Below are 12,403 nucleotides of genomic sequence, written 5' to 3' on the forward strand. Positions count from 1 at the left end.
ACTGTTTGAGAGACTCAGGTGAACTTTTAGAAAAGGAGCCTTAGATTTCAAAATTTGGTCCTCTGCCCAGGCTCTGATGTATGTTGGGCTGCATATCATTGATCTCCATCCCGGTCCCCTGGCAGGGCCAGGGGCTTGGCTGGAGCTGGGGATGTTGGAGGGTGTCTTGCCTGGCATTGAGCTGTGAGGCAGGCCCAGCCTAGATGAACACAGAGAGCCAGGGTCAGGGGAGCAGGCTGTGGATCCCCCAGGGTGGGGGCCCAAGCCAAGTCCCGGAAGAAGGAGTTATAGTGGGGACACAGTGTCCTGAACAGGGGCACCTGAGCCTGAGGGCTGGTAGGAAACAGGCCTCACTGCCCGGGGCTGTGCAGGGACTAGGTGCAGTGCCACCTGCTGAGAATGGATCTGCCAGGGTCAGGTGAGTGCAGCCCTGTCCCCTGCAAATGCTCCCACGCGGACGGCCCTCCTGTACACTGCGCAGCCCCAAGACCGGGCTTCTCCATTAAGAGCCAGTAAAGCCATTTCTGCAAACCAAAGGAGTTTGCTTGTTTTCACATGGAGAACACTGTCATGGTGCAGGGTGCTCCTCATTTGTCCTTGAAAACTCCCTTGTGCCTTTTTGAGTGGCCAGTGCTTGACGGGTGCTGGAGCAATAGATGTCATGTGTCTGCACCAAGGAGCTGCCAGACGGAGGAGCAAACTTTGCTTTCTCTTCCTAGGAGCCAGTGAGGAAATGCATACAGCCATGCCCAACAATGATTATCCCCTGTGGGTGCCAAGATGGCGGGATAAGACGGATAGAGGTGAGAGGCGCATTGGGGAGGGTGCTGTGACCTCCAGGCTGGGCTGAGGAAGAAAAGGGAGCAGCCCGTTCATGGACCATATGAACCGTGGCATTCAGGGAGATGACGTTTATGGAAAGCGACATTGATCCCTTGGCCCTAGAGAAAAAGCAGAGGGCATCCCGATCCCCGGGCCCAGGAGAGAACAAAAAGTGAGGGCTCCTGCCACCACCACCACGCGGGGCCCAGCACTAGGGTCTCCCCCTTGGCACAGGCCCAGGTTTGCAGAAGCTGGTGGCTGGCTACAGCCTGCCGGTCCCGGGCTCTCTCAGAGCTTGTCAGCGGCTCCAGCAATGGCTTCAGTCTCACCCGCCAGCAGGTGCATGAGCAAACACAAGCTCAATCATAAGCAGGCTCCTGTGGGTCAGAAACAACATTTTCTACAGGAAAATTCTGAGCAAGGTTTGTTCACTATTAAAAGTATCCAGAAACGCCCGTGGCTCCTGCGAGCCTTGCACGAGTCCGCTCAGCAGAGTGAGGGACTGAGCTAACTCCATTGTCCTTGGGGCCCAGTGACATGGAGGGACCAGGGCCTCATGGAGGAGGAGGCCTGAAGGAAATGTCCTTACCCCAGGATGCACTGGGCCCCACCCAGGGAGGGAGCTCCCAACCCTGCAGGGGGTGGTGTGAGGGCAGGGATGAGGAGGCCCCAGGCAGCACATCAAGAGGAAGACATGTTCCAGATTCCAAAGCAATCTGCAGTGACACTCCTGCCCTCAAACCACAAGGCCACCAGGCCCCTGCCCCAGGTAGAGGCTGCAGTGCTGCCTCAGTGTGTTCTTGGGGACAGAGCCCTCTGGGACCATCTCAAGCCAGAGAGGACTCTACCCCTCTCGAGGTGACCACCATGCCTAGAGCTTCCTCATGGCCACTTCTGCTTTTCAGGGCAAACTGGACACCCTGTGTGACTTTGTTCAAACCTGCAATCAGCTGCCGTTGATGTGGTGTCAGCCTAGGAACAAGGTAAGCAGGGGCACAGGGATGCTCCCCATGGGGAAGGAGGCCTTTGCTCTTTGCCCTTGACAGTTGCACTCAGGGACTGTGGGTCGGGGATTGTGTCTAGGCATCTGCCAGGGAGGATGCCAAGACATGGAGAGGTGGTGCTCGTGAGCCTCCCAGGCTGACTCTGGGCATGATGCCTGCATTTTCATGCATATCCTCTCCAGAATAACAGGAAACTTTCTTATGACCCAGGGCCTCCAAACTTAAGTCAAAGAAGCTGTAGAGGGAGGCCAGCCAGAGAGTTCTCCTGGCCCCTATCCATCATCCCTCCCTATTGAGCGCCCCCCCCCGCCGGGGGGTCTGCTGGCTGCCCTCATCCACTGAGACTCTCCTGTGCGGCTCACTCTTATGCCAGGACTGGTGGAGAGCATGGTGGAGAGCATGTTGTTGGCCAACACTGACTGCTTGTACCAGGTAGTAGAGTCCCTCCTTATGTCATTGCCTGTGACCATAGGGAGAAGCCAGCTTGTTACAGGCGTCCTCCATGGAACTGAATAGCAGTGACGGCTCCATGTTATAGAGCTCCTCCTGTGGGCCAGCTGCCAGTCTAAGAAGTTTCCATATTTCCACTATTTACTCCTGCGAGTAACTCTATGTGCAAGTACTACTAATATGCCTGTCTTACCAAGAGGGGAGCTAAGGCACAGAGAGGTCTAATGACTTGCCCCAGGTCACAAAGCCTGGGAGTGGCAGAGCTGGACTTGAACCCCGGGGCGTGGCTCCGCCCTCCTCACTGCCCTGCCCCCTGTCAGGTCAGCATCGAGATCTCATGATGGTTACCCCCACAGACCACCACAGGGTTCGGACCTAGGGCCCACGAAGAGCATGCTCCTGGCTCACCTGGCTTCCCAGTACTCAGACCTTTTGCTCAGACTGGCCCAGGTGCCTGGAAGACATTGTAGTCCCCAGTAGCTCCAGGGAGGGCTGCATCAGTCACTTCTTTGGATCAGGCGAGCATGGCTCTCCCTCGCTGCCAGGTGAGCATTTAGGAGGCCTGGGCAGGCCTGAGAGGCTCGGGACACTGCTGAGGTGACACCCCCGATGCATGCTGACACCCAGTAGGGCCAGCGTCTGGTGTCAGAGGTGCCAGGGCTCCTCTGGAGCTGAGTTCCCAACTCTGGGTCTGAACAGGGCTCTCAGTCCCAGCCATGCTCACACAGAAGCCCCTTCTCCATCTGATTCTCCTGGAGCCTCTTCCCAGAAGCCCAGCCCCATGATGGTCACTTGAGCACCACACCAGCCCCGTGCCCCGAACCCACCCAGCGGTGCCCACTTAGGCGGAGGGACAGAGATATGGAGGGAGGCCTGAGACCAGATGGAGGACAAGGGAGGGATACCAGAAAGGGCTGTCCTACCCATCCAGGTGAGGGCAGAGTGCTGACTGACCTTCCAAAATGGTCACTTTCCCAAGACCCCGGTGGGAGGGTGGCAGAATTCAGACTCATGCATTGTGGGGCCCTTACAGCTGCCCACGGCTCTGCCAGGCTCCTGCCATGCCAGCTCTGGAGTTGGCCCAGTCCTCTCTGGAGCCAGGAGGGGCCCTGTTTGTGTGCCGATGGCAAATAACCGTCCAAGAGGTCAGGAAAGGAATGGAGGCCACCCGGAGAGCAAGTTCGGCACCCAGGGCTGTCTGAAGTCAATCCGCTCATCCTGAGCAGAGCTAGGAGCCCATAACTAGGCCCTGTGGGAGGGAGCCCCCTTCCCACTCCTCGGTCCCCTCCCATCTGACTTTGTCCCTCCATCCATCCGCCTGGAGTCCCGAGTGTTGCTGGGCCCCCAGGACTGCAGCAGGTGCAGGGTTCTGGCACCTTCTCTTTAAGCCTTCAGTGCACTGGTCCCAGGCCTTAGTCAACCAGGAACCAAAGGGTCTGAGTGTCACTGGGACCTGCGTCTCTGCACACCAACTCGGTCCCAAGCCCAGTCCTGAGTGTGCAGCCCCAGACCTCCAGCCCAGGCTGCTTGGGGTCAGTAATGGGCGTGGCCTGGTGCTTCCATGTAGGAAAGCAGATACTTTAAATGTTTGTAAAATGACTGCGACTCTGTGCACACCCTCCCGCCGCCTTTAAATCCCCAGAGGACTTTTTCTAAAAACGTTCCCTTCTAGACTGGCTCTCCCTATACACATATACAAAATGACACGGCAAGACTCAGTCTAGTTTCTTAATCTTGAGCCAAACCCTGGCTCCCCTCTGAGATCCTGAGTCTCTTCCTTTGTTGCCTTATCCCAGGGCAGCCCACTAGTTCACAGATGGTGGTACTGCTAGATCTGCCAGGAAAATCAGGCCACCTTACCTTCCCCCACTGCAGGTGCTGCCCACAGTCCGAGAACTGTGTCCCAGTGCGTGTAATCTGCGTGTCCCCCTCGAGAGGCTCTGTGCACAGCAGCTCCTTTCCTTTTCACAGCCACCTCACCAGAGACGGCACCTGTCATTTACACAGAGCCCCCAGACAGCCAGACACTGTCCTAAAGGCTTTATACAACTAACACCTCCATGGGGGAAAAAGCCAAAGCCACACAGTTAAGTCACCTGCCCAGACTGGCCTAGGTGTGAAGCTCTAGGGCCAGCACCGAAAGCCCAGTGCCTCGCTGCCATATGACCGCCTCTCTATCCTGCAAGGTGGTCACGTCTCTGCATGTCACAGCTGTGGGAACTGAGCCTCTGAATTTAGTGATGGACTCAATGTGACAGGGTTGTGGAGGGGTATGGCAGGGCAGTGAATGACCCCGGGGGAGGCTCACATCCAAGTCCATGCTCTGACCCGTGTACCATACTGTCAGGGTGATAGGGAAACATGTGGAATGTATTTCTGTTCACAGTGCAGTGGGTTAGACGTGCAAACAGTTGTGAATGTCAACATCTTACTTTCCTAATACACTGATTACAGACCTCGGGCATGTTTGCTGGGAAAGGGTTTCTCCAGAGAACAATTAGAGCTGGATACAGATGGGCCTTATGATACATTCATGGTCACGGAGCTCCTGAGCCTTTGACCCTACCTATAGAGGGAGCGCCACCAGGGAGGGGTGTGTGACAAAGCTGGGACACGGCTTCACTCCTCCAGGAAGGCTGAATTTGACAGCCGACTATCAAGCCAGTGAACTTTGGGAAGGTCTCAGATGATAACTCTGGGATTATGACGGCAGCTGGCTCCCCAGTGTTCTGCAACCCTCCCTCCCCCCGACCCAGAACTCACACAATCTTTCTCTCACACACACACACACAGAGGCATGCCCAAGCACGGGCAAGGACATGCGCACACACGTACACATTCCTCATGAAGCAGCAGGAAATGCAGTAATGGAGCAAAGGCTGCAAAGCACCGGAGATTAGGGCTAGCGAGCCGCCACTGGCCAGCAGGTTCAAGGTTAGTCCCTTCACTGGGCAGCCTGGAGCTGATGGAGGAAGGCATTGGTCACTGGCTTCGATCATCAAATAGTAGGAAGGCAGAGAGGAAGGAGATCCCCCTCAGCCCCCAGGACCCCCCCCCACTCACCCCTTGACACTTGCACCACAGATTCAGGGTCTCTGTTTCCCTCCAGGGTCCCCCACCACATGGGACCCCTCGCTCCTCCCAGCCGCCCCTGGCAGACCCGGCCTGCAGCTCCCAGGGACAGGCTCAGGCACTGGGGGGAGGATGGGCCTCAGCACATGTGCCCCACAGTCATCTCTTGACCAAATCAGAGGGCTCCCACAGCAGCTGCTAGGTCTGGAATAATCTATTCGCGTTCTGGAGTAAATAAGCAGAAATAAAGAAACTAGAAATAAAGATAAAAGATTCCAGTCTATTCTCGAAAGCAACACATCCATGCACCTGTACTACACAAGTGTACCGACCTGTGATGGAACCACAAACCTGTACCCCTGCTAGGAAAGAAGATTTGAGAACATAGAAACCTAGACCCCATTGTCAGCTCTTCCCAGAGGAACTCATGGGCTTAGTTCTCCTTTAGAGGAATTGTAACGAACATGTTTAGGGAAAACTGATTTTTAAGTTCACGCACAAATACACACACACGCACACACACAAAAAAAAACAGTTAAGAATAGTTTAGGAGTTTTTGATGTGATCCTGGGGCAGGGATGGTGAGGGTCCTGCCAGATGACCGAGGCCCTGCCCATGGGCCCGAGACAAACTGACCACAGTGTTGAGAAGAGATGCACTGCAGTGTTGGAATTCAGCTCGGGAATGTGATGTGACAAAGGTGGCATTTGAGAATGGGTGGGTCTGGATGTGTGAAAAGGAGAGGCGGGGGGTTGGGGGGGCACAGCTCTGGAGTTCAGGAGCGTAGAGGGCACAGCTCCGGGTTGCCTGGGTCCGTGCAGGGCAGCTTGGCACTACGCCAGGAGCCTGGTGCTGGCACGCACACCTGGCAGTGGGAGGCACAGGTCACAGTGGGAGCTGGGGGGTCCTCTCCTCAGAGATGATCCTGTGCAGCCTGGACTAGGATAGTGCCAAGCCAGGTGACCAGGGGAACCGACACAGTCGAGTAGGCCTAAAAGGGAGCCTGAGGGCCTGGATGGTCCGTGGGTGCACAGGAAGGTGAGAATGGACAGGTGGCCAGAGACACAGGTGGCTCAGGAGAGGGTCTGACCTTGGCCGAGTAGATCCTGAGGCTGGGCCTGGTGACCTGGAGGCTGGGAAGACCTGGGGAGAAGGAGGCGGGGAAAGTGAGCAGGGATAATGTGGGTAGCCAGCTGGAAGGTGGCCGCAGAACGCATGCCTGGGCTATGGGTCTGGAGGTGAGAATGGCCAGCTAGGGAGTAGAGATCATAAAAGGGATTGCTAAATAAATGATCAAAGAACTTGCTATACGCAGAGAGTTCAAGATTCTATTCAGAGTGGTCATCATGGGTGGTTGGAAACAAGCAACTTCTATTTCCTCATGCATGTTTGTCTGTATTGTCTGGGTTCTCTGCAATGGGAAAGTGTTACTTTTATGATCAGGGAAAGCAAAAATACTTATCTATGAAAGATAAAATATTAACTTGATGGACACTAAGGTGATGTTACATAGAATGTGGCCTACAAAGTGACAGTTTACAAAGTAAACTTTCCCACCAGGGAAAGTCACTGAGAGGAATCCTTGCCCATCTCTGGGCTCGGCTCCACTCTGCACAGAGGAGTGCAGGTCCCCAAGTGTGTATTTCCCGAAAGTTTCATTGGCTCCACATCCTTGTGGGTGTGAAAAAGGACAAGGTCAGGCTCCAGGTGTCCCAGGTTCGTTAAGAACATACTTAGAAATCCAAGGGGTCTTAGGAGTTTTAGGTATGTTGTTTTTCTAATGTGGCTACATTAGGAGGGAAAAACCAAGATCATTCTAAGGGGTTCGTAAGGATTTTTAAAATTAGAGTGATGATGATGACAGTCTCAGTAAGAGAAAGCAGCAGTCGGCTCCCTTTTTGACTCACAGGAACTCAAGGTAACCCTCTGAATGAATGAATGACAGGTTCACGGAAGCCCCAAGTCTGCCCACTACATGGAGCACCTGTGGGGACTGAAGGGGCTTTCTGGAGACCAGCAGGCCCCCACAGATCCAGCAGGGGGATCAGTTGGGTTCTGGGCAACAGGAAAAGCACGGGCTTAAGTAAACAAGCTGTTCGGCAGGCCCAGCAGCTGGAGAAACCATAGCTTTCTGCTCCAGTGTCTCCTCAGCTACCGTCTCTCTCTTCTCTTCCCTACAGGGTCGGTTCTTCAACACCCTAGTGAAGTCCCCCTGCAGGCAGTTGCCCTGCTGCCCAAAGATCTGCCTTCCACCCACCCAGACATGCCTCCCCGTCAACAACTGCTGCTCACGGTACCAACACCCCTCACCCATGTGCTCCCAGATCCCCTCCAGAATGCTGCCGCTGATCTCTCCCCCTGCCCGAGCGGTCTGTGGAACCACTTTGTCACTCACGCCCCCTTAGCCCAGCCTCTAACGCACCAAAACCCCAAGATTATTAACAGCCCTTTGTGCACTGAATTAGACATATGTATCGAGTCTTGGTTTACAGTCAGAGGAGTTGGAATCTGTTGCTGATCAGCAAGCGAGGTTGTTACCTGGAGAACATCGCTCCACCGTGTGAGACATACAGTCCATACTGCTCCTGCCAGGACAAAGCACCCTGGTGTCCTGGGGATGCAGACACGGAAGCCTCCCACTCCCCACAGCCTGCTCTTCATCTGTCACCAAGGGCTGCGACGCCTGGGGTTTTGGCCAAATTCTGCTCCTTGAAAAAAGTCCCAAATGTCTCTGAAATATGGATATGATGCTGTGTCTCGTTCCCTAACTTCATGCAGAGAGAAAGACTAGATAGAGTTTCTCCCCTCCTTCACTCCACGTTCTTGGTTTTCATAGTTTGGCTACCCACCTTTTGAATGTGTCCTAGAAAGAGGCAAACACCCCTAAAGCTCACCAAGCTGCCAGGGCAACTTCTCTTTCCAGACACCCCAAATGGTCCCTAAGCCCAGAAGAACTTTAGAGGAGCCTCTCCATTTCCCTCGAGAACGTAAACCCTCCCTTATTTGCCGTTAGCTGTTGGCAGGACATAACCAGTCATCTCCAACCCATGCTGATAGGAAATTAAAGTCCTCTCCGCCTTCATGCTCATATCCTTGAATGTCATAATTATGCTTTTCGGTGGAATTTCTGTAAGACAAACATAGGGAAAATATGTCAGGTTTGGGTTTTTAATCTGTATGGATTAAAGTGGCTGGTTATCGATGACCATCATTTTTTAAAAAAAATAAAAGGTTTTCCTGGCATGGCTTGTGTGTATGTATGTGGAGACTGTTTGCAGTGTAACTCTCCAAAGCATTTGTATCTGGAGCTGCTCTTTCTCGTGGACCGCTTCCCCACCTCCCCGTCCCGTCACGGCTTGGGGCCCAGATCTGTGTCCCGCCACCAGCCAGGATGGGAGCCGTGAGAGAGAACATCTCCTGCCCCATCGTGGGCCCTTTGCACGTCCACCAGCACAACCGTCTGCTAAGCTGTTTATAATAGGGCTTTTCCTGGCACAAAATGCCAGGCACACGGTGTCTCAGAGAAATAAGCCAACTCAAAATGGAGGAAGTAGAAGAGGAGGCTTAACCCTGTGGCACGGGACTTGGTAGTTCCAGTGGGGCCCCGTTCCGCGACCCGTACCAGAGCAACTATATAGGTGCTTGAAAGAGAACAAGCAACTGCTCCATGACGTCCCTCATGGAATGTGAGGCCCTAGTCAGTGTTTTGGTTCGCTCTGGTGTTACAAGAGTGAAAATCACGGGCGGTGTAAACACAGAACGTGGTAAGGAGGGGCGCCAGACGCCTGGCTAGCAGGTGGCCCCGCCCCTGTGCGGCCCCGTGGGGAAGGGTCCAGACAGGTAGGTCACAGATGCCTGTGCAGTGTGGGATGAGTTCCACTGGTTCTTCACTGAGCTGCTGGTGCCTACGGGTCATGCACAAATGAGCCAAGAGCCGCCGCATCCAGCTTTAAAAAGCTGCCTCGACTGTCAGTCTTTTGAGGATTGGGAAAAGAATGTCTATTGTACTCATGATACCAAGAAAAGTGTGTGAAACATTTTTTTATTGGACATAAAGGGAGTTAAAACAACATGAAAGTGTATAGAGAGATTTCATCTCTTCTCGAGAAGTGGAGTATTTTGTCTGTAACTGGTGAAAGCATGACCCCGGCCTGAGAGGTCCAAGGACACTTTTCTGAAACTAGCTCCGTGCTCCGCCGTTATATCCATGTAGAACCGTAAGGTGGCGCCCGTCTCAGAGCCTCTGTGACCCTGTGGAGAAGGGTATCGTCCTGACTGAAACCAACATGCCTGTTCGTTACCGGACGCTGAGAGCCTTCTTACTCTTAGCCAGTATGAAGTAGGGCTCATCACTCCTTCCTCATGCCTGAGCGGAGGAGGGAAGTAGGCATGGACATCTGAGAGGAACACTGGCCTGCCCCTGGCCCCCCGCAGCCACTGACCCTTGCCTTGCTTCCGGTGCTGAGAGTATCAGGAGGCAGCAGGAAAAGGGAGTCTCTTTGGAGTCCCCTTCCCGGGCCCACACTCCCGCCCTGTCGTCCCAGGTTCCAGCTCAGCAGATCTTCTGGCTTGTCATCAAGCGGGGGCTCCTCGCCTTCTCAAAGGGGAAAGGGGCATAGCCCACCACTGGCAGCTGACTTGCAGGTCACCTGTCTCCACCTCCTGCCCGAGGTTTTTGGGCAGGGTAGGACATTTTTAGAAAATAAGTCTTGACATCTGATCTGTCCCGAGCTGAAACGTGTACAAGGGGGAATATACTGGGCAATGCTTACTCCTTACCTTAGACATTTTCTGAGTGCCTCTTGGTGTCACGTGAAGTGGCCCCTGTAGACACAGAGTGGACCTCTGAGCCTGGGCCAAAGCGTGTGCTTCTGGAAGCCAGGAGCCTCCCTCAGACCCCACCCGGCTCAGCCACAGACCTCCTTCATGAGCGTGCAAGCCGCGGCGCACACATGCCCGCCTCCATGTGGGAGGGTGCACACGTAACAACTCCTCCCCTGTCCTTGTCCGTGCAGCGGGCCCGGGATGTCAAGGCGGTCAGGGTGGCAGAAGGAAACTTTATTTCTCAAGCACTGCCCGGTGCTTCTCGCTGTGCTGTGCTCGGCGATCTGCTCCCGTGGTAAGGTAGTCTACAGAAACGTCCACTCAGTTCCCTCGCTCTCCCTGTTTCCCATTCCACACTCCAAGCAGGTCTCCAGGCCCTTGGTACAGCCTGACTGTTTGCAGTGGGAAACAAGTGGTCTGAGGTCCATCTGTCTTCCACCTTGTGTCAAGGCAGCAGCTCCTGAGGGGCGGTGCTTAGTGTCTCAGAGAGAGGGGGTAGAGTGGACAAGGAGTGAGGACAAAGGTCTGGGGCCATTGCCACCTGCCAGAGGGGAGGCTGGGTGGTGATGGGCCCAGGGACCCAGCCTTGCCAGCGCCACCAGGACAGAAGTGTGGCACTGGGTGGCTTGGGGACAGCCATGCAGGGCCTCCTGCAGGACAGGGCTTTGGCCCAATGCTGGAGGAGGAGGAGCCCTCAGAGCATATGACATCTACACTCTTCAATATGAAGAATTCTAGTGTGAAATTGTGAATCTTTCAGATGAACCACAAAGCTCACAAAAATTTCACAGACCACTTCAGAGTGTGCCCTCTGCTTGTTCACATCCCCTGTCAATCGAGGAATTTCCATGGAAAAGTTGGAGGCATCCTGCCATAAGGGCCCTGCCTGCAGGAGACCACAGCCTGACCGCACACCAGAGAGCAGCCGAACAGAGCAACAACAGCTGCGGGTCCGGACCTGTGGTCAGAGAGGCAGCCAGGCCCCGGCGGGAGCAGACCCTGGAAAGCCCGTGGGAACAATGCCTTCTCTCTCGGGCTCTCCTGCAAACGTGGCCTCCTCTGGGCCTTGTGGTCTCCGGTCTCTGTCCCTCCAGCGCTCTTGCCCCCGTCTCCACCTCCCTGTGCACTTAGCTGCCCGACGGCCACAGTCCCCAGTTGCCGGTCCTCTGCTCAGGTTGACTGGCTGCTCTCCAGTGTCACGTGGATGCGGGAAGGATGTGCATGTGGGCACACGGCTGCTGTGAGGCCCAGCACCGGGTGTGGGAGCAGGGTGGAGGGTGTGACCATGGGCTGAGCAGGTGCTTCCAACGTTGTCTGCCACATGCTGGGCAGCCTGATCCATCTGTCCCTCAATGAGTGGCGCCCTCGTTGCCCTACATCCTTTCTCCCACTTTCTTTGTCTTCCTGATGCCCCAAGAAGCTGAGCCGTGTGAGCAAGTAAGAGCCCCTCGGGGTCCGCTCTCACCTGCCCCCGGCTCCTGCCCCTTCTCTTAGGGTCCCACGCCTTCCTGCTGCCTCTGACCTACAGCCTGGGCCTGTGCCAGCTGGGGGAGGGGGGCTGGGCTTGCGCAGTGTGGGGAGACGGAGAAGTCCGGTCTCTCACGTGCAGTCTGAGCTCAGTTAGCCGCAGACGGGACGCGCAGTGCGTCTCCATCCAGCAGTACTGTGTTTGCACGGGCTGCCATAACAAGGTGCCAGAGACTCGGCGGCTTAAATAGCAGAAATTCATTTTCTTACAATTCTGGAGGCTAGAAGTCCAAGATCAAGGTGTCTGCAGGTCTCCTTCTTGCTGAGGCCTCTCTCCTTGGTTGGTAAACAGCCATCTCCTCCTGCGCCTTCACAGGCTTCTACTTTGTGTGTGTCCGTGTCCTTATCCCCTGTTTAAGGACACCAGTCATATTGGAACAGGGCCCACCCTAGTGACCTCATTTAATTTTATTATCTCTTTAAAGACCCCATCTCCATATAGTCACATTCTGAGGTACTAGGGGATTAGGGCATCCACAGATTAATTTGGTGAGGACACAATTCAGCCCATAACAGCCATTTACCAACTGATACTGTCAGGAGTCCCTTTTCAAGTGGTGGGTTCTGGGGGACACGGGGGATCCTGTGAAAAGATCCGTGGTTAAGGACAAGCTGGGTGACCACAGGCAGGTCACTCTCCCCTCTGTAGAGACGACAGCTATGTGGAGATTGAGCGTGATGATGTGCGTAGTGCCCTGCACTCA

The 12,403-nt window shown here is 54.8% G+C and overlaps 1 long non-coding RNA gene across 2 annotated transcripts; it reads left to right on the forward strand.

Moving 5' to 3' along the window:
• Positions 1–701: 701 nt before the first annotated feature.
• LOC118527467 (uncharacterized) lies at positions 702–8,591 on the forward strand. Of its 2 annotated transcripts, none has more exons than XR_013449441.1 (3): positions 702–803; positions 1,728–1,805; positions 7,529–8,591. It is a non-coding gene; the product is annotated as an uncharacterized LOC118527467 (long non-coding RNA). The 2 variants fall into 2 exon arrangements; XR_013449442.1 differs by lacking the exon at positions 702–803 and adding an exon at positions 1,502–1,591.
• The last annotated feature ends 3,812 nt before the right edge of the window (positions 8,592–12,403 follow it).

This window comes from Halichoerus grypus, chromosome 7 (assembly GCF_964656455.1).
Source record: "Halichoerus grypus chromosome 7, mHalGry1.hap1.1, whole genome shotgun sequence".
Lineage (NCBI taxonomy): Eukaryota > Metazoa > Chordata > Mammalia > Carnivora > Phocidae > Halichoerus > Halichoerus grypus.